The following is a 23,722-nucleotide window of genomic DNA, read 5'->3' on the forward strand; positions in this document are numbered from 1 at the left end:
CCCCCTTCCCCGGTACTTAGCACCCAGGTACATGCGCTACCAGCCTCTCCAGCTACACCCTGCCTCACTATAGGACTTTGTATTGTCATAACATTGCATATGTATAGTGGAAGGTTTCATTTCTTACATGGTGTGATCATTTCTCAGATAAACATTAAATCCTATTAATCGGGTATCTATTACCTACCAGCTGACTATAGGTGTGCAAAATGTAGAACCAGTAAGAAGTCATTGAAATGTCTTTGTACTAATGGCATATTATAGTGTATCCGATTTGGGCCTGGGGCTGTAACGTGCAATGAGGGAAAGAGTAGAGGGACACTGCAGAGAGGCGCTGAACAGAGTGTCAGTAAGCATGAAGGGGGTAGTTTCCATTCATTGAATTTTACTGCTGCTCGGTATAGATATGGCAGGATGGGGGAAGTTTTGTGAACATCACTGCTAACGTTATTTCCAGAAGTGCACCCAAGACTGATAACCATTTATATTTAGTTGTTTTAGTGCTCCTTTTGACCAGCTAAGTGGTTTATATATGGGGTTAATATTTGGTCTTAGATGCCTCCGTTTCAGAATATGTAAGGATTTCTCTCATGAAACCTCATGATTATTCGACACAGAAGTATTTCAGAACAATGAGTTGTAAAACGTACCATGGAATGTTAGATCTGCCAGGTCAAAAGACTGACAATATATCCTAACTGATGTACGTATTTTATATTATGTAAATGGCACAGTTTCTCTGGGATCTTCATTACATTCTTATTTAAACAGTAGACAAGTCTGATAAGGGACACAGCATAACACATTCGATGTATCACGTGCTGTAACTGGAGTATATAAAATGTGTTATTATCATATATATATATATATATATATATATATATATATATATATATATATATATATATATATATATATATATATGTGTGTGTGTGTGTGTGTAGGGCTGCTAGCCTGTGAATATAATTATAAATATATATATATATATATATATATATATATATATATATATATAACAGTTAACAGTCTAGCAGCACTGGTAATAGCGGGTGGGTGCAGGTCCCAGGCACTTGACTATTGTCCCCAAATTGACAAAAGTATACAAAATAGGCAGCAGTCCCAGGTAAGTGGAAAAAAGTTTAGTTTTTATTAGCCCTTGTGTGACTTTTCGGCTCCACACACTAGAGCTTTTCTCAAGCAATGTTCACATGTACAGGCAGTGGTATATATAGGGCAGTGATAATCAACAATCATCGAGATCAATGTTACAATAAAAGCACAGACATAATATAATATCAAAGTGTATCTCAAACTTTCATATAAGTGCATTATTTCAAAGTTGCATATATCAATATAGTACTTAAATAAAGTGCATAAGTGCTAAATAACATAAATAAATATATTTAACAATTTATCATTGGGAATGTGTAACACCTGTAATATATATCATTAGTGAATCAGTGTCTGTTAAAAACCTTAAAGGGGTTGTCCAAGATAAAATAACTATGTGTTTGGCCCCATGCACACGAACGTGCTTTTGCGGCCGCAATTCCTCCGAAAATCCACGGGAGAATTGCGGCCCCATTCATTTCTATGGGCCCATGCACACGACTGTGGTTTCCACGGTCCGTGCATGGCCCAAGAGTCCAGGCTCACAGAAAATAGGATTTGTGGATGGCTCGCGGGTGACACTCCGCTGCCGGAAGCCCGAAATCAAGGCCGTGCACTTGGCTACGGTCGTGGGCATGAGGTCCTAATGCTTGCAATTTATAAATGTAAATACATTTGTAATATACTTACATTTTCCAAAGTGGCCCCGTTTCCAGATCCTGCCGAGGTGTACTTGACGAGTAACGTCACTCTCTGCACTGGCTCTGGCCGCTGTGTTGATCTTCAATTCCTTTCCGGGTATACGACACGTCACTAGTGACGTGCCGTGTATGGGCTGCTCTGTTGTAACGCGCATGCGCGGTCCCTGCTGTTATCTCGAGAACAGCAGGGACCGTGAGAACAGCAGGGACCGCGGATGCGCGTTACAGGCTGTGCAGCAGAACAGCCCATACAGGGCACGTCACAAGTGACGTGTCGTATACCCGGAAAAGAATTGAAGATCAACACAGCAGCTAGAGCCAGGATCTGGAAGCGGGGCCACTTTGGAAAATGTAAGTATATTACAAATGTATTTACATTTATAAATTACAAGCATTAACACATAGTCATTTTATCTCGGACAACCCCAGCTGGTGTGTCTACAGTAGTGAGCGGCATCCCCTCCGCGCGTTTACGCATGCTCTGGCGACTGGAATAAACTATAGTGCTATTGCGCATATCCGCGCATGCACAGTGCATTACGCAAGTAATAGCGTGGCCATTTTGGGAAAGGCGTTAGAGACTCAGGGTTTAATTGTAAGTGTGGATGTCAGCGCTTGCGCAATACATGCCAGAAGTGGTGCAGCGGCCATTTTGCAAAAGGTGGCCGTCGGTATAATGTAACTATGGAAACATGGGAAGCATCATGCGAGGATCCCAGTGATCCACATCTGAGTGCTGTTGGGTAGGGGGACAAAACCTCAAGGGGAGAGTAATCAATACAATAATCATCAGCAAGAACCAAAATGGTTGCTAATCAGATGGCCATATTAAGCGTACGTTATCGCGAAAAAAAACACGCATATATGGTATAGTATATGGGATGAAATAACTATAAGTAAATAGCAATAGAATAATTATCTATAGTGGATGGTATAGGCACTTTAGAGCGCAAGTGAGCAGCCAGGGGGCTGTAAACACCCCTGTTTTGCTCCTTTGCCCTAATTGCGGTTGTGCAGACACTGTGTAGCACCTGGGTCCCCTACCAGGGCACCCAGGGAGCTCTGTGCCCACGCGAGTGAACACACTACCTTCCATTAAATCTGTGGGGGTCGTGTGTTTACTACCCCATTAATACTTTATCCTGGCTGCTCACTTGCGCTCTAAAGTGCATTTATGATCCACTACAGATAATTATCCTATTGCTATTTATTTATAGTTATTCATCTCATATACTATACCATATATGCGTTTTTTCCGAGGTGACATACGCTTAATATGGCCATCTGATCAGAGACCATTTTGATCCTTGCTGATGATTATTGTATTGATTACTCTCCTCCCCTTGAGGTTTTGTCCCCCTACCCAACAACACTCAGATGTGGATCACTGGGATCCTCGCATGACGCTTGATTATTACTGACCTATTGTGTGGAGCCGAAAAGTCGCACAAGGGCTAATAAAAGCTCTATTTTTTTCACTTACTTAGGAGTGCTGAATAATTTGGACTTTTATATACTCGTATCTATCTATCTATCTATCTATCTATCTATCTATCTATCTATCTATCTATCTATCTATCTATCTATCTATCTATCTATCTATCTATCTATCTATCTATCTATCTATCTATCTATCTATCTATCTATCTATCCATTCACATATATCTATATATATATATACACGGAAATATATACATATTTAGTTTATATCTATATATAAGTATAAATGTAGAGAATGGTTTATTTCTCCTTTCAGATTTCACCATGACAATGGTCATCTTGCAAATGTTTCTGCGCAGCGAATAATCTCCATTATGGAAGCCAGTTATAGTCACTGTACAATAGCCTCCGGCATCCATACTTTCATCTTTAAACTGACAGAAATGCACTCAGGGCTGTTAGAGAGTAATATTTATTTTAGCACACACACACACGTGTCCACCATGTTTCGAGCTTGTACTGAATTTTATAGAATTCATTTCATTTAAGCAGGCAAAAAGCCAGGGGCATAACTCATATCTGAGGGCACTTTGTTGATTTCCAAGACTATACTTGTCACATTTTTTAACAATTTTAATTAAAATTGGAAAATTAAATTTGTTTCACTGACTAAGGAGTTGACAAATTCAAGTACAATTACAGGAAATGTCTTATGTGTAAGTTAAAGTCCTGTTTTTGCAGCGAGTACAGTAAAGATTTTATTCCGGCGTCAGCAAAAGCCAATGCTTGGTGCCTGACTGGTAACTGTACCGTAACATAGATCAATCCCAGCAGCTGAATTTATATGTGGTCTCTGCTGAACACAAGCAATAATATATGGGGTCTCTGCTGAACACAAGCAACAATATATGGGGTCTCTGCTGAACACAAGCAACAATATATGGGGTCTCTGCTGAACACAAGCAACAATACATGGAGTCTCTGCTGAACACAAGCAACAATATATGGGGTCTCTGCTGAACACAAGCAACAATATATGGGGTCTCTGCTGAACACAAGCAACAATATATGGGGTCTCTGCTGAACACGAGCAACAATACATGGAGTCTCTGCTGAACACAAGCAACAATATATGGGGTCTCTGCTGAACACAAGCAACAATATATGGGGTCTCTGCTGAACACAAGCAACAATATATGGGGTCTCTGCTGAACACGAGCAACAATACATGGAGTCTCTGCTGAACACAAGCAACAATATATGGGGTCTCTGCTGAACACAAGCAACAATATATGGGGTCTCTGCTGAACACAAGCAACAATATATGGGGTCTCTGCTGAACACGAGCAACAATACATGGAGTCTCTGCTGAACACAAGCAACAATATATGGAGTCTCTGCTGAACACAAGCAACAATATATGGGGTCTCTGCTGAACACAAGCAACAATATATGGAGTCTCTGCTGAACACAAGCAACAATACATGGAGTCTCTGCTGAACACAAGCAACAATATATGGAGTCTCTGCTGAACACAAGCAACAATATATGGGGTCTCTGCTGAACACAAGCAACAATATATGGAGTCTCTGCTGAACACAAGGAACAATATATGGGGTCTCTGCTGTACACAAGGTACAACGTGTTCTGTGGCTTTTAACTCGAAGGCCCTGTTCCCACAGAGTTTTTTTACATGTTTATTGACGCGTAAACCGCGTCGCAAACCGCGCCAAAAAAACTGCCGAAAATGCCTCCCATTGATTTCAATGGGAGGCGGACGCGTTTTTTACTGCTCGCAGTAAAAAACACTCGCGGTAAAAAGAAGCGACATGCCCTATCTTCGGCCATTTACGCCTTTGATTTCCCATTGACATCAATGGGAAACAGAGAAAGCATATTTCACTGCATTTTTGCCCGTGGCACTCAATGGGCGTGAGCGAAAAACGCCACGAAAAACGCAGCGAAAATCGCGGCAAACGGCGTGCAGGGAGATCAAAATCTGCCTCAAAATTCCAAACGGAATTTTGAGGCAGAATTTTCCTCCTGCAAAAAACTCTGTGTGAACTCAGCCTAAAGCTTTGTTTACATCTGCCCTAGGGCTCAGTTCCGACGTTCCGTCGGAACGGAGCCCTGGCAGACACACAGATCCGGTGCCAATGGTTTCTATTTGTCTCAGTTGTACAAGGGTTCTGTAGTCGACTATGGTACTGATTCCGTCAAATCGATGGAACCCTTGAACAACGGAGACAAACAGAAACCATTGGCATCGGATCCATCACCATTGATTTCAATGGTGATGGAAATGGAAACTTAGGGCATGACCACACATGGCGGAATTCCTCCGCAACTGTCCGCATCGATGCCGCACAGAATCTGCGTTGCAGATTCTGCAGCGGATCTGCACAAAATGTGCAGTACATTGATGCGGACTAGCTGCTGCAGACTGCGGGAAAAGTGCTTCCCTTCTCCCTATCAGTGCAGGATAGAGAGAAGGGACAGCACTTTCCCTAGTGAAAGTAAACGATTTTCATACTTACCGGCCGTTGTCTTGGTGACGCGTCCCTCTTTCGGCATCCAGCCCGACCTCCCTGGATGACGCGCCAGTCCATGTGACCGCTGCAGCCTGTGCTTGGCCTGTGATTGGCTGCAGCCGTCACTTACACTGAAACGTCATCCTGGGAGGCCGGACTGGAGACAGACGAAGGGAGTTCTCGGTAAGTATGAACTTATATGTTTTTTTACAGATACATGTATATTGGGATCGGTAGTCACTGTCCCGGGTGCAGAAACAGTTACTGCCGATCGCTTAACTCTTTCAGCACCCTGGACAGTGACTATTTACAGACGTCTCCTAGCAACGCTCCCGTCATTACGGGAGCCCCATTGACTTCCTCAGTCTGGCTGTAGACCTAGAAATACCTAGGTCCAGCCAGAATGAAGAAATGTCAAGTTAAAAAAGCAAGACGCATCCGCAGCACACATGACATGTGCATGACAGCTGCGGACTTCATTGCGGAACTTAGAATCTCCATTGAAGTCAATGGAGAAATTCCGCCATGAGTCCGCCACTGCTCCGCAACAGACAGAGCATGCTGCGGACACCAAATTCCGCTCCGCAGCCTATGCTCCGCAGCGGAATTGTACGCATCGTGTAAACGAACACTGCTAAATTAAAGTGAAAGTCAATGGAGAAACGGCTCCGCTGCGGATTAACGCTGCGGAGTGTCCGCAGCGGAATTTAAGTGGAATTCCGCCATGTGTGAACCCGCCCTTATGGTTTCCGTTTGTGTCTGTCAGGGCTCCATTCTGATGGAAAGCTCCAACAGAACAGAACCCTAGCTCAGATGTGAACGAAGCCTAACTTTTATAACCAGCAACACATGAAGGGTGTTCCAGTGTATATATCATCTATAGATATGATGTCTGATGACCTTATTGTTCTCTACCATTTCACTATTTATATCTCAATATGTATTATACTTTTTACGTCTAATACCCTCTTCAACTTTGGTGATTATGATGAACATAGCAAATAAACATACATAAGAGTTTTTTTTTCATGGCGGTTAAGTTATTAGGACTATGATAATGGTTAGCAAAAAAAGCAGTTGTTGGGATCTCGGGTGGCTCCATGGGGGTCTGTTCCTGTGGTGAAAATAGATTTATTCCTGGTGTCTTTTACTCTCTCTCGCTCTCTCTTGTGGGCAGTTTGTTTAATGTTGAACATTAGAGAATGACCTGTGTTCTTCATGCTATGCTTTATATTGATTTGCTTTATGAAACAAAACAATATATGGTAATTTTCTGATGATGTAGAGCTGGCTAATCTAGTTCTACTGAATCTGTTCCTTTGTCATTTAATAAAGAGCTGACGCCCACGCACCGTGGAGTAGACTGAACTAGCATGCAATATCGGAAATAGTGAAATCACCAAAGCATTGCAAAGCCTGATTATTTGCGTGAGTTCATTTATAGGATGCCATTTAGGAATATTAGGTTATATGATAAATTTGCAGTCCCTGATATATGCCGAACGCTGCCAGCAAATGTTATAATCTTAGGCAATGTAAGGCTTCATGCACATAGCCGTAATATGGCATCCATAGACTGCCCCTGTATGCCTCCGATTTCACACGGGGACATAAGCAGATTTTTTCAGTTGGATTCTCTATGAATGCTATATTACGGAGCTAATCATCTTCCATTTGCATGAGGCCTAATGGTCACAAAAAGGGCCAAAAATGTACATTTCAATGATTCAGTGTTTTATTTTTGTTTGTTTTTAAATAGATAAGCAAAGGTTTATCTTTGAGTAAAGATTCTTTTTTATACTGTTTCATGAATACAGAACTTGCTAGGTTACACATGCTTCAGTTTACATAGATTTTATTGCCCAGGCCATGCATGAAATATATCACTAAACTTGGGAAAAAGATAATGTCCATATTTGTTGGATATTGCTAAGATCACCGGAAAACATCTGGAAGATATTAGAGCATGAAAACATACTTATTGATATTATGAAAAGTGATGGGATACTTGCTTGACTGTGATTTACAGCATGAATACCACTTTACGTTTAGCATTGTAACCTCCAGCATCGATTAGTCATACAGTATCTGTAGATCTCGTCACGCTGCTTTTCTGGGTTAATCCAGTAGCACTGTCATAGGCACCCATTAGTTCCAGCCGTCAGTGATGAATAGACTGACAATAATATTTTAAGGTGTTGTCTGTTTCTGAGCATAGAATGGTGCTGGAGCCACCACACATGAAAACTACAGCAATGTCTATAGAACATATACTGGCACAAACTCACTCTATACTCATACTGTAACTCAACGCCCTTAATGTGTTTGCCCAGCTAGATCTGACTGCTGTGCAGAACACTTCCTAATGTTTTTAGGTCTGAGCAAACACCCCACTCTAAGGCCCTGTTCACACAGAGTTTTTTGACACGTTTTTTGACGCGGAAAACGCGTCGGAAAACGCGCCAAAAACGACCCAAAATGACTCCCATTGATTTCAATGGGAGACGGAGGCGTTTTTTTACCGCGAGTAAAAAAAACGCCTCGCGGCAAAAAGAAGGGACATGACCCTTCTTGATGCGGTTTCCGCGTCCAAAACCGCATTGAAAGCAATGGGGACACGTCAAAAAACACCTCGAACTAGTGAGGTGTTTTCTGACGAGTATATTGCCGAGAGTTTTGGAGGAGTTTCTTGCAGTCTCCTGCTGCTAGTCCAGCCCAGAAAGGGGCTGTCATTTCCTGTCTGCTCGTGGAGGCTGAAAAACATCGTGGACAGAACTCAGGGATACAGAAAACCGAAGTCCTGCATCCAAATACAAGTAAGTGCACTTGCTCCTATGTTCCATACATGCTATACATGTATGGAGCTGTGCATTTTTTTTTTTAGAATTTTTTTTTAATTTTTTTTTCTGATTTTTTTTTTAGATTTTTTTTTTAGATTTTTTTTTTCAATTTTTTTATTTTTAATTTTTTAATTTTGTTATGCAGTTGTTCATGGATGTCATCTCTTTTTTATTTTTTTTTAACATTTCAGGAACAGAAATGACGACAGCAGAGGTGTACCACCGAATGGACATTGATGTTGGGAAATTGATTCAAGAAGTAAGTATACTTTTTTTTTTTTAATGTGGGCCTGTTCACATCAGCGTGGTTTCCGCTGAGGGGTTCCGTCGGTGCTTTCAGTCAGGGGAACCCCTCAACGGAAAGGCAAGTGTGAAGTGGTGACAGATCCGTTGCTAATGGTTTCTGTTTGTCCCCGTTGTGCAAAGGGTTCTGTCGTTTCGACTGAACCAATACCGCAGTGTAGGGAATCCCATTAGCAACGGATCCATCAGCATTGAAGTCAATGATGATGCAAACAGAAAACAATGTTTTTTTTAATGTGGGCCTGTTCACATCAGCGTGGTTTCTGCTCAGGGGTTCCGTCGGTGCTTTCAGTCAGGGGAACCCCTCAACGGAAAGGCAAGTGTGAAGTAAGTTCCGTTTGCATCACCATTCATTTCAATGGTGACAGATCCGTTGACAGAAGGCTGTCAGGCTGGGTTCACACGACCATGTTACGTCTGTAATGTACGGAACGTATTTCAGCCGGAAGACCCGGACCGAAGACAGTGCAGGGAGCCGGGCTCCTAGCATCATAGTGATGTACGACGCTAGGAGTCCCTGCCTCGCTGCAGGACAACTGTCCCGTACTGTAATCATGATTACAGTACGGGACAGTAGTTCCACGCAGAGGCAGGGACTCCTAGTGTCGTACATCACTATGATGCTAGGAGCCCGGCTCCCTGCACTGTCTTCGGTCCGGGTCTTCCGGCCGAAATACGTTCCGTACATTATGGACGTAACATGGTTGTGTGAACCCAGCCTCATGCGTGTGAAAACCTCGGCAAAAACAGCCTGAAAAACCGCCTGGAAAACCGCCTCAAAAACCACGTCAAAAACCACGTCAAAAACCACATCAAACATGAAAACCTCCAGGGTCAGTTTTTACAGGAGGAATTTTCCTCCTGCAAAAAACTCCGTGTGAACAGGGCCTAAAGGGTTTGGTCACACATGTCGTCCAAATTCTCTGCCATTTTTCCTTCTTTCTTCCTTCTTTCTTCCTGAAGCTCTATTAAAAAGATTTATCTTAGTCTTTTTACACATTAACATTTCTGATGACCATGGGATTATACAATGCCTAGAGTTAGATAAATTCCAATAAAACAGCTTTAATGAGAATGCTTTTCCAAGAAAGAGTTGGATAGGTTGGGTTGGGGGGATATATATATATATATATATATATATATATATATATATATGGGTCTCTGCTGAACACAAGGGACAATATATGGGGTCCATGCTGAACACAGGGAACAATATATGGGGTCTCTGCTGTACACAAGGAACAACATGTGTGTGTGTGTGTATATATATATATATATATATATATATATACACACATGTATATGTGTATATATATATGTGTATTTATATACATATATATATATATAAAAAAAAAATATATATATATATATATATATGTATATAAAAGCCCTGATGACCCATTCCATTGCTTTCTGCTTTTAACAAGCTTATGGTCACACACATATATATATATATATATATATATATATATATATATATATATATATATATATATATATATATATATAGTTGATGACGTTAGTCTACATATAACCATTTAGTATATAGTGGTAATTTAATTATTCTTAGTGCAGTTTGAAAATGAGTACATGGAAATGACATTCATCTTTCCACCATGTGTATATCATATAAAATATATATCTACATTGTTTGAGCCAAAAAATAAATGTATGTTGAAATATACAATTATCTTTGAAACAGCTTTCTATCTAGTAATAAGATTAAATATTGCGGCTCTCAGTCATGGGAAACAAACATTTAACTGTTTTTTAAAATTGTAAACGCTGCAATTTATTCTACTGGAAGAAATTGCCCTCAGCAAAATAGCATGGCGGACAATTGATCTTGTTACACAAAAAGCTTATCAAATCATGGTTCATAAGTTTTACACCTTAGGTTTGGTTACCAACCAAGGCAAAAGTAGAATATTATAAAATCACATAAGTTATTAACAGAAGGCCATTGTTGGGACTGAGTAATGTTTCCTGAGAAGAACATAAAACAAAATAATGGTTTCCTATGTAAAATAGTATTAAATAAAAAAAAAAGAGAAAACAGAAACAATGTGTTCATGCCATCTCTATGGATATTCAGTACTGTGTAACTAATAGGAAAATAGAAGACATCCACTTAAAATGTCTGAAGAAGACAAATGAAGGAGAATCTGCAACTTGTAGGAATTACAATAAAGACAATATAGGTTGAAATCACATTGGATACAATTACCCATTGCCCTTGACTTGACAAACTATCTATATAACTTGCTTTGCTAGGGCCATAATATTTAACCAGTTCTATCTCCCAAAGTATGTTCCCACTTTTCCTTAAAAAAATAAATAATAATAATAATAATGTTAGTTGTTATAACATTGAATTGTACACTATCAATGGGAAATAGGCATTCAGTCTTGTAGAATAAATAAGTTAGGTACCATACAAGCATTCCTAGAGTAGTAGTAGTTGTGCAGCTCACAATGGACTATAATTCAAAAAGTTGCGGAATAACATTAGTAATGACTTGATTAAAAGATATTCAAACTTCATGCCTTGCATGTTGATCCAACTCATGATGGCTCCAGAGTACACATCAAAGAGAAGATCAAACACCAGAAGGTGGTATCATTTAGATATTATTATTTTTTTCGGTCTTTTCTACTGGCGTACATAAATCAGTCATCACTGTAAGCCTCTGTGGCCTGTTTTTTTTTACGCCATGATTAAGTAATTTACTGGGCCTGCACCCTTTTAATTTCACTGTGTGTTTTTGTGTAACTGAGCCAAATTATTCCAGGACCTTGTAATATTCATTAATTAATTATTGGCTTCAATTTGTGGACCTATAGAATGTGCCCATCATCCTGCATATCTACAGAATACTTATTCTACATTTCTTGTCTTTCCTGACATAAACAGCAAAATATGTTATTATTAACTCTGGGTAGTGACCTACTCTTTTCTCGATGTGTTTTTTTCTCTGGGGGCTTAAATATTACAATTCGTTCTGAACATTACATTCATAATACAATTCTCACAAAAAATGCAGGAGCCTAAATATGAATCTAAAAGGAACTGTATAGTAAGAGCCTATACACGAGGCTGGTGCATTATCATAAACAATATAATCAATCTTTTTACTAGATAATTGTATATTTCTTTAATTAGACTCCATTATAATGAATGTTAGCATGTGTATATGCAATACCAACGCATACAAATGAAGGGCTGTCTTTATTCTCTACCACTTAAGTCCAATGTATAAGTGCCATTTATTGCTAAGATGTGAACAATCTCTTTCCTAGTTACTTGTAATGGTGTCATTTGCATTGTATGGTCAAAGCAATTTCAGGAGTCAGTTATTGCTAACAAGTATTGTAAAGAAAATAGCATTTTGTAAATGTTGCTTTGCATTTGGCATTTCAGAATTCATAGAGGTAGAGTTAAGATGTTAAGTCATGCAAGAGATGTGTAACTATTGTGTGATAATATCACACTAGCAGCCAACCCCACCCAATTGTCAGATTCACAATACTCTGACTCATTGTATATTGAAAAACAAAATCCTAAGCAACCCAACCCATCTTGTGAGATATGTACTGGCAGACAGCGACACTGGGAAACCACATTGGTTAAGTGGACTAAGGGACATTGTCAAAGCCACTGGAAGGGTACTGTTCTACATATCAGCATCCGCATGCAGCCAAAACCACGCTCACTTGTGGGGCCAATGGCCACACAAATTTGCAAAATCGTGCCGCCATTCGCCACCGCATGTGGGTGTGGTTTCGGGTGCATTCAGACGCCGCTGGGCAGTACCCGAATGTTCGTCGCCTACACCCCCTCAGCTGTATTGTACAAGCCTATAAAAGAGAGGTATGACCATTGAGGGGTGCAAAAGTCATAATAAAACTGCTTGGATTTTATGTTGCAAGCAAATTCCATATCTATACTGACAAAGAACTCAGATACATGTTTTGCCTGCTATAATATCAGTGCACTGAGAAGAGTACTCATAATGAGATTGTTGTAGCCCTGAGGTTATAAAGTCGTCATTGTACACTTAAGGCTTTAGCACATACCTGCTATGAGTAACACGAAACTGCCTGGGGCCAGCAGTCACATTATGCAGTCAATTGAATGGCTTAACTGACATCTAAGTACTATCACTCAGAATGTCTGTATATTCATGATTAAAAATGTATATATAGATTGGGTTAAAATTACCAAGTATTTTTTTTTACTTTCAGTACTAGTAAGTTTATCTTTATCGGTCTATATAACAAAGCAGTAGTTCTCTATCACACCTTAACCATCATGCCATGCAGTTGGTGTCATCAGTGTGTACTCCCGATTTATTGCTATATTAAACAATTAGTTAATTATGGATGTCTACTATATTGTTACATCGAGTGCCATGACTGAATGTTTAATAAATGTAAGCAATGCAAGACATCCCTATCAAGCGATCATGATGTAAGCCTTATATCACGTAGTTGGCATTATGACATTCCTAATCCCGATTCCAGAAGTAAAGTGTTCTATATTGTCTGTGGCTATACATGTTATGCGAGTTTAGCAAGGAATAAGCTGCATTCCACTAATATGTGATCTGTTCTACATGATTTCTCTCTCTTATTCTCTTATCATTTATATTTTGAATTTCCTATTTTATCGCAATACTTTTTTACATTATCATCCCTGTTACACATGCTTTACCAATAAATCAACCAACCTCTATTTACTTATTCCACATATAAATATGAATCAACATTTAACATGGAAATCAGGTTGCTTCTTTATAGGATTACTAAAAAAAACATGAATAAAATAAGAAAAATAGAATTTGTATTATTTAATTGTTGGTTGATTTGAATGAACCTATTTAGGTAGTTCTCTAATACAATGTAATTGACAGACTCCCATTAGGAGTGGACATCATCGAGACATAGAGCAAGGCAAGCAGAGGAAATATGAAAATCCTTGCAAATGCCTGCAACTCTGTCAGCAAGTCATTGAATCTGGTTTAAGGTATCCAATGCATGTGAATGAGACTATAGACTGTTGTACAATGGCATTTGGCCTACTAGCAGGTTCGGGTGCTACCTACCTGCAATTATCCTGCTAATCACATTATATCACTGAGTTGCTGTGTAAGGAATTTCTATAATATGTAACGTTTAGGTGGTAACTGAATCTCAAATTAAGACATTGAAGCCAGACTAGAGAGCATGAAAACATTGTGGCAATCTAACCTGAGAAACACCCAGTTTGAAGCAACCCTTGCACTGATTTGCAGTCAGAACAAGGGTTACTTTGTCCCGTAAATTTCACTGATGTTGTAGCACATAATTTTTTACAGCCACTAAATGAACTAGTAAAATAGTTTCAAGGTGTATTCCAAACGTAGACATTTATGTCATATCCACGGTTTATGCCATAAATGTCTAATAGATAAGGTTACCAGATCTGGGACCCGCCCCTAAATCGAGAACGGATGGTCACCAGACCCCTTCTTTGCCTGATGCAGTTGCCGTTGGCCGCATGTTCCAGGCAGGTGCTGGTGGGGAGAGGACCGTGCGTGTGCGTGGATCTCTATATTCTGTACAATGGGAGTATGGAAACAGTTGAGCAGCGCTGCTCGGCTGTTTCCATTACTCCCATACAATAAAATTGAGAGAGCTGCACCCGGCCCCCTCCTAGAACTGGAAGCTTGTGGCCGCCACACCAGGCGCAAGAGGGATTAGGTGACCCCCGTTCTCTATATAGGTGCGGGTCCCAAAGCATCTATCAGACATTTATGGTATATTCTGTGGATATGCCATAAATTACTAAGTTGGGAATACCCCTTAAATACTTATTTTAAAAAAACATTATGTGGCCTAGTTTTTGTTAGGAAGATAATTGTTTAGGTGATACATGTCATAAAAAAGGTTTCAAACTCTAAAATTAGGAGCAGGTAACAAAACCTTCACTTGTGGTCAGTGCCACAGGATTGGAGGATGACTGATGTTGTACCAATTTTTATAAAGGGTACAAAAGTGGAACGGGTGACATATTTGATGGTATTCTAAGGCCCAGTTCACACAGAGTTTTTTGACATGGTTTTTTGATGCGGTAACTGCGTCGGAAAACGCGCCAAAAAACGGCCGAAAATGCCTCCCATTGATTTCAAAGGGAGGTGGACAAGTTTTTTCCCGCGAGCGGTAAAAAACGCTTGCGGGAAAATGAAGCAACATGCCCATTCTTCGGGCGTTTACACCTCTGACTTCCCATTGACATCAATGGGAGGCAGAGAAAGCGTACTTCGCGGCGTTTTTGCGCATGGCGCTCAATGGGCGCGAGCGAAAAACGCTGTGAAATACTGAATCTGCCTGAAAAAAACTCCGTGTGAACTCAGCCTAAGGGATGAGTTGCAAAATTACATAGCAATTAATAATCTAATAACAGATAACCGGCAATGATTCATGAAAAGCAGGTCCTGCCTAAACAATATTCTCAGTTTCTAAGAGGAGGTAAGTGCAAATCAGGATGTTGGTAATGCAGCTGATCTTGGTTTTGCAATAGCATTTGATACTGTACCACACAACCGCCTTGTATTGAAGCCACAGAGGCAGTGACTAGGAGATCATGTATGTAGACTGGTAAAGAATTGGTTAAGGGACAGAAAATTAAGAGTCATTATAAATGGTACTCACTCATAATGGGCTAAACCCAGCACAAGGACCTGTGTTAACTTAACTTGATCGTAAAATATTACCGAAAGACACTGATAAGCTGGCCGCCTGGGTAAGAATGTAGTAATGCACCTAGGCCGCAGTAGTAGTATTACTGCATATACATTAAATGAAATAAAACTGGGAAAAACAGAACAAGAGAAGGACATGACATCTGGGGATTCTCCAAGGCTGGAATCCCTGGCCAGAGCGTTGCCGACGCTCCGGCCGTGTACTCAGGCTTTGCAAAACTTCGGACGTCACTTTACCTATATGGACATCAGGAACAGCACCACAGTCCCTGGGCAGAGCGCTAGTAGAAGGCTCCAGCCCTGTTCATGGACAGTGACTTAAGGAGTTTGCCCATGGCCATTCCCCGGGCAACGTATCCCACTGTATGCGATACAATCGTATACGTTTTGGCTAAATAGATCAAAATCCAGAGCATTAACCGTTCACTGCCTGCTCCATGGTTTCGTTCACTGTAATTGACATCAGCACCAAAATCAGTTAATGCGCATAACGTACAAACATGAGTGCCACACTTTCCGTTGCCCACCCCCGGTAATGGGACCCAGAAATTCCTGTGTGTGGTCAATACAAAAAACTAGCACATGATTTATTAATTCCAGGAACTGTACAAAGGACCAAGGGACCATCATTGCGTGTTGAGGAAAGGCGATTCAAACCTAAATATAGGAAAGGGTTCTTTACAGTTAGAATAGTCAAATTATGGAATGCCCTATGTAATGCTTGAACCGGAGCAGCTTTCCTAGTATTAAGCTGCAGAATGTAACTTGGTAGTGGCAATTTTATCTGCAGTAACAAGACCCGATGTATTGACAAAAACTATATTTACAGTGAGACCTCTTTGTGAGGACCACACTAATATGCAGAGAAAAATGGTATTCTAGCGGAGGGAGTCTTCTCATAATGAGGGCCAATATACATAGGATATAAAGTAATGGTCTTTTTAAGGAGAAGTCCTCTCATAATGAGGGCCAATATACATAGGATATAAAGTAATGGTTTTCTAGATGAGAGGTCCTGTCATAATGAGGATAAATATACATAGGATAGAAGGTAATGGTCTCTTAGAGATAGTTAGAGATTCCTTTCAAGGTTGAACTAAATGGGACATATTCAAGTGACAGTGACACCACTTGCTGTTATTTGACTGTAGTGACATGCAGTGATATGCCTGAGACTGTTGTTATAGTATAGTTTATATATTTTTCTGCATCTTCATACAACAGCATGTATATGATAAAATCAATCAAGGAGTAATTCTCCAAGGCACCATAAACATTAGAAACTGCTAAATCATACACATTTTTACAAATCGTAATATTATTTTTTCCCGCAAATATTCAGACGGAAACTGTGTCAGAATTAGCACTGAAATACCGCCCCTTATCTCCTAGCATTCATTTCAATGAGAGGTAGAGGCATTTTCTTTCCAGCATGATTTTTGACAGCTCACAGAAAAAAAAAAGTGTCAAGTCCTGTCTTAAAGCGGTTTCCGCCTTTAAACCACCATTGAAATCAATCAAAAACCAGCTAAAGATTTTGCATTTGCTTAATAAAAAGAAAGGACTAAAATACGCCTTAAAAAAATTGTCAAAAGGAGCGTAAAAAACGCTTTTCAAAATCTGCCTAAAAAATCCTGAGGCAGATTTCGAGGCAGATTTCTGCTTGCCAAAAAACGGTGTGAACATACGTTTTCCTTTGGGCTGTCCATTGTAATATTCAGCATTTTTAAGCATTTACAAGGTATAAACAGAACCTGTTTTTATGCATTAAATCATCCAGGCATTTCTGGAGCTGTTTTTCTATAGAGTCAATGAAAAACGGCTCCAAAAACGGCTCAAGAAGTGAAATGCACTGCTTTTTCGCTGCCTTGTTTTTACGCGCCTTTTTCTGAAAATGAGACGTAAAAAAACACCCCGTCAGAACAGAACGCCGTATTTCCCATTGAAATCAAGGGGCAGATGTTTGTAGGCATTCTGCTTCCGATTTTTCAGCCGTTTTTCAGGACTACCCTAATAGTTCCAACAATGAACAATAAAATGAACAATAAAAAAAACGCAATAATCCAGACAAATAAAATAAATCACAAACAGGAAAAAGCAAAAGTCTAACAATTTCACACTTTAGATATAAATATACAGATCTGGAACGAGTGTTTATGTTGCAATATATTCAACAAATGTTAACTGTTAATAGTCAGTGATAACTATAACAAAATGTTCTATTTAATTTTTTGCTTTGCTCAGAGAAATGACTGATCTGTAATGACATAGCCAAAGCCTGAATGCATCTTTCTCAACATGAAGGAAAGCTTACCGTAGAGTTTTGTCTGTTTCCAGAAGTCCTTGCTCACTTTTAGTGTGAATGGCAATACTTGCATAGAAATATTTCACAAGTAGTTATAGGTTCTCTGTGATGCAATTAGGGAGGTGCCTGTGTGAGGTTTTTATTGGAACATACATGCAAAGGAATAGCAAGGAAAGAATTCAGCTACAAAATTCAGTTACACCCTGTTTTTGGCAGCTGTACGGTTGCAAGGTATGGTAGGAGGCAGAAAATATGTACTACAGTACCTTCTGTGCAGCATGAGTCACAGTTACATTTTAAGGTGGAAAGAAAATGAATGACTAAAACATTCACAATGTTGCACAAAAAATCCCTGGGAAACGGATTTGTTTACAAACACAGAAAAAAATCGAGGTGTGGGTAACTATGTGGTAATATTGCGAGTAGTCTGGAGTAGTAACACCTAAGATTGTAGGAAAATATTCATTCTTAGGCATTGGCCATAAGTGGTCATGGTAATACATACAAAAAACGTTCTAATTTCTATACTAAAATTCCTCTTCCATTGCAGCCTGGGGTATCAGCTTATAAATTCCCTTCCATCCGTACATTGTATAGAGGACAGCTCCATGCAGCGGCCACATGGTGCTTCTTCAAATAGATTGGCTGTATTTGGACAGCTCCAGACCTATTACTATTAGCAGCCACCTGAAAAGCTCATGTGGCCACAGCACAGAGCTATAAAGTGTATGGGTGTGCAATGTTACGGGCTGAGTCGCAGATGTAATGTTTACATGTAGTCGTGGCCAATGAAGGGGGAGCTGAGCAAGCATATATAAGGAGAAGAATTTATCATACAATTTGTAATAATGTGACCACTTATTCCCAGTCCTAAGAAATCAATATAACCCCAGACAACCCCTTTAATGCTAAAGTATATATATACACAGTTTCACATAACAAACAAAATTCTCCTGACTTCACCATAGACATGCACACTCAGCCAAGCATACATGTTTATTTCAATGGGGGGACTGCCGGCACCTTGGACGTAACGGATATCGGGAGAGGAATTTGTGGGTGTTGGCCGTAGACGATGAAGAATGGTGTGGTTCTTGTGGACTTGTGGACTCGCTTGTATGGTTATTATACGAGAACTTGGCCCAAGGAAGAAGCTGCAACCAGTCATTATGCTTCCTGGAGATGAAGTGTCGTAGGTAGCCCTCAATGATCTGATTGATCCTCTCGACCAGACCATTGGACTGGGGATGGTAGGTTGAGGAAAAGTCAAACTTTATTTCGAAGAGTTTACAGAGGGCTCTCCAGAACTTTGAGGTGAACTGAACCCTTCGATCAGACACGATATGCCGAGGTAAGCCATGCAGGCGGAAGATGTGTTGGATGAAGAGGTTGGCCAGTGGAGAAGCAGAAGGTAGGCCGGTCAGCAGAACAAAATGAGCCATCTTCGAAAATTGGTCCACCACCACCCAGACCGTACTGCATCCAGCAGAGGGAGGCAGGTCCGTAACAAAGTCCATTGCTATATGCTGCCAGGGAGCATTGGGCACAGGCAGTGGCTGGAGCAGGCCAGTAGGTACAGAGTGAGCAACCTCGTAAGCCGCGCACACCATGCAGGACTAAACAAAGTCCATAATATGGGCAGCGTGGGGCACCAGAAATGATGGGCAATCAGGTCTCGGGTCTTACAGGCACCCGCGTGACCTGCCAGTTTGGAGCTGTGTCCTCAGCGGAGGACTCTCCCTCTGTCTGCCAGGTGCACAAAAGTCCTCCCCAGAGGAATGTCTCTAACTTGCAGAGGATTGACAGAGATAATGCTCACGGATCAATAATATTTTGTGGAGACTCCATGGTGTCCTCTGTCTCGAGCGACCTAGAAAAGGCATCGACCTTCACATTTTTGTCGGCCGGGGGTAGTGGAGCTCAAACTGGAACCGGGCAAAGAACAGCAACCTCCTGGCTTGACGGGGGTTCAGCCATTGAACCGTCTGGAGATAGGTGAGGTTCTTGTGAGGTAAATACCAGGATGGGATGAGCTGCTCCCTCTATTAGATGTCTCCACTCATCCAGAGCTAATTTGATGGCCAGTAACTCCCAATCCCCAATCGAGTAGTTTTCAATAGAGAAAAGCTTAGAATAAGAGCCACATACCACTGCCTTGCCTTTGGGACCTCTTTGGAACAGAAGTGCGCCAGCACCAACCAAGGAGGTGTCCACCTCCAATGAAAATTGTCGAGATACATCAGGATGATGGAGGGTAGAGGCTGACGTGAAGGCACTCTTCAGGCTATTACATGCAGATTCAGCTTCTGGAGTCCACACCTTGGCGTTCATGCCTTTCTTGGTGAGGGTAGAGATGGGAGCTGTCAGTGAGGAGAAGCTTGGCATGAACTGCCGGTAGAAATTGGAAAATCCCAAGAAACGCTGTAAACCTTGAGGACGTGGCCATTCCTAGACAGCCTTTACTTTCTCTGGATCCATCTTGAGACCTTGGTTATGTAACCCAGGAAGGGTAGAGTATTCCTCTCAAATATGCACTTCTCCAGCTTAGCATACAGGCGATTCCCCCACAATCGCAGCAGAACTTGGGTCTGGGAAAAATATTAAGATGTCATCGAGATAGACCACAACACAAACACAGAGGAGATCCCGGAAGATGTCATTGACAAATTCTTGGAAGACCACGGGAGCGTTACACAGGCCGAAGGGCATCACCGGGTATTCATAGTGCCTGTCTCTGGTGTTAAATGCCATCTTCCATTCATCACCCCAGGGAATCTGGATTAGGTTATAAGCCCCACGCAGGTGTAGTTTAGAAAAAAATCTTGGCTCCTTGTATGCGGTCAACAAGTTCTGAAATCAATGGCAATGTGGCAATGGATGTCTATTTTTGACCGTGATTTGGTTGAGACCCCGGTAGTCGATGCAGGGTCACAGAGATCTGTCTTTATTTTTTAGGGGAAGAACCTGGCCCCAGCCGGGGAGGAGGATCTTTGTATGAAAACCCTCTCCAATTTCTCCTTAATATAGGCCGACATAGACTAAGTCTCTGGCAAGGAGAGAGTCTATACCCTACCACGGGGAAGGGACGCATCAGCTCAATAGGACAGTCATAGGCCTGGTGTTGAGGCAGTATCTCCGCCTCCTTCTTGCTAAAGACATCCGAGAACAGAGAATAACGAGAAGGCAATCTTGCCAATGACTGAGGCCGAGGAGGCTGGACCGAATGGATCTGCCCCAGGCAGCGGTTGAAGCACTTGGGACCCAACTGGAGAACCTCTCCAGAATTCCAGTCCAGAACTGGGGCATGTAGTCAGAGCCAGGGCAGGCCGATCAGCACAAGGTTGACGGCCTTGGGTAGAACAAGAAACTAGATGAGCTCGGAATGAAGGGCTCCCACTCGGTGCCTCAGCGGCTTGGTCACAGCTACAATTGTGTCTGGCAGAGGTAGTCTATTCAACGAGGCGACGATCAATGGCCTCTTCAGGAAGGTTGTGGGCAACTGGAGGAGATCCACTAGGTCTTTGTGGATAAAACTGGCTGCGGACCCAGAGTCCAGATAGGCAGAGGCCCGGTGGGTCTTCTCACCGGACATTATAGTCACAGGAATGGACAGTTTAGAAGGGAGTTTTTTATCCAGTGCTGTATCGCCTAGGGTTGTCTCCCCAACTAATCCTAGGCGTTGGAGTTTTTTGCTTCTGAGGACACAGACACAAGACATGGCCTCCGAGGCCGCAATACAGACAAAGTCCCAAAGTGCATCTGTGCTGTTTCTCCTGGATGGATAACTTAAGCCGGTCCACCTGCATAGGCTCCTCAGGTGGCCCACCTGGTGAGGGCAGCAGGGACTGCTGGAAAGTGGGAGCCAGCCTATGGAGTCCTCTCTCCCGACGAATCTCTTGGGATCGTTCCCGGAACCTCATGTCAACCAGGGCAGCAAGCAAAATGAGGTCATCCAGGGTAGATGGCAGATCATGAGGGGCCAGTTCGACCCTGATCTCAGACAGTCTCTGCCCGAATGTAGCCACAAAGGCCTCATTGTTCCAGGGCAGCTCACCTGCCAAGGAACAGAATTAAATGGCATACTCGCCCACGGAGTTGTCTCCCTGGCGAAGGTTCAGCAGTGAGGCAGTTGTCGACGAGACTCGTCCAGGCTCCTCAAACAAAGTGCGAAATGTCCATAGGAACCCCTGAAAGTCACGGGTCTCTAGTCCTTGTCGTTCCCAGAAAGGGTTCACTCATGTAAGGGCCTTGCCAGTGAGCAGAGAAATGATGAAGGCGATCCTGGCGCCATCAGATGGGAACGCTCTGGCATGTAGAGAGAAGTGGATCTGGCACTGATGGAGAAATCCCCTGCAGGTACTCGCGTCTCCGTTGTAATGCGGCAGTAGTGGTAGCGAGAATCGGGGATCAGCACTTGTACTGACAGGAGGTGTTTCAGAAGGGTCAGCCGAGGTAACCGGACAAGGAGCTGTGCAATGGAGTACAGTTGGTCCTGTCATGAACGAAGATCTCACAGAGTTGCTTGCATGGTTTGAGATGTCGACATGGTCTTGGGTTGACCAGCGGGGTCCATGGCATGATCATACTGTCACGATGGGTACATGGACCCACTGGGCAAGATAGCAGCAGGCTAACAGGATACCAAGTCAAAGTCTATAGTTCGAATAAGGTTACTTGTGGTAACTTCAGACAGTAGCGATGGTAGGCTCGGATGGGACCTTTGCAGCAGGGAGACACCAGGTGTGGTGTAGCATGTAGTATATGGCACAACACAACTCCAACTCTCTATAGCATAACACAACTCCAACTCCCAATCGCACAGGAACAAGGTAGCACGGGATATAGGATACAGGTAGCAGGTACGGGAACACTGGGAACTGGAAAACACTAAGGGACCATTTGCAAAGACTAACACAGGTAAACACAACAACGCTCAGGCAATGAGGGAAGGGGCAGGGCCCTTCATATAGTCCAGGGTGAGTATGGGCTAATTACATATTAAATTCATATGCACACGCTGCCCCTTTGAGGCCGGGCACGAGCGTGCGCGCGCACCCTATGGGACACCGCAAAATTAAGTGGGAGTGAGCGCTGGCGTCTCGTAAGGAGGAGATGCGAGCCAGCACTCACAGATCCATGGCTGCGGGCGTCGGGAGGTGAGTAATCCCGACGGCCTGTGGCCATGGGTGTTACAGCCTTCATTAGGTTTTAGGGACATGGAAGTCATGGCTTTATTGGGCAGGGTTTGAAGCATATCATTACAGTATATTCTACAAGGTTATAGTTCCCCTCAACATATGTTTAAATGCACTAGAAGCGAGATATGTAAATATACATTGCACTGAAAATATAGATTTGAGCTAATATAAATATCTCTACTATGCGCACAGTGACATTTTCCATAAAAAACAGTTGTTGTTATAATGATGTAAGGCTACATAAGAGCAAAATAACTAATTTACAGAGGTTTAGGCTTATTTGAGATAATGATTCACATGTCTTTGGTAGGTAAGAGAACTGTCCCTGTATTGTATATTTCATCCCAGTCATGAATAATATTGGGTGTGGTGAGAGCAAGTATAAGGTTCTTTTATGTCAAAGTAGTTAAGCAAGGATTATAGGGTAATCCTGGCTGGTAGGGTACTGTGAATTCAGTGGAGACAGTACAAAAAGCCTGGCAAATAAAATAAAAAGAAGGATCATCATTATTGTGTTGCGTTTTATTGTAATCCGGGAGAAAAACAAATTA

At 41.8% G+C, this 23,722-nt stretch overlaps 1 protein-coding gene across 1 annotated transcript in view; it reads right to left on the bottom strand.

Annotated features, from left to right (window-relative positions):
• The window catches only part of EMP1 (epithelial membrane protein 1), a 36,822-nt gene extending 18,798 nt beyond the window's left edge, over window positions 1–18,024 (bottom strand). The window contains exon 1 of the mRNA XM_075832302.1: window positions 17,983–18,024. The gene's annotated coding sequence lies outside the window, so the exon portion shown is untranslated. The remainder of the gene's footprint in view (window positions 1–17,982) is intronic.
• Window positions 18,025–23,722: the final 5,698 nt, after the last annotated feature.

The sequence above is a fragment of the Rhinoderma darwinii genome, chromosome 7 (genome assembly GCF_050947455.1).
Source record: "Rhinoderma darwinii isolate aRhiDar2 chromosome 7, aRhiDar2.hap1, whole genome shotgun sequence".
Taxonomy (NCBI): Eukaryota; Metazoa; Chordata; class Amphibia; order Anura; family Rhinodermatidae; genus Rhinoderma; species Rhinoderma darwinii.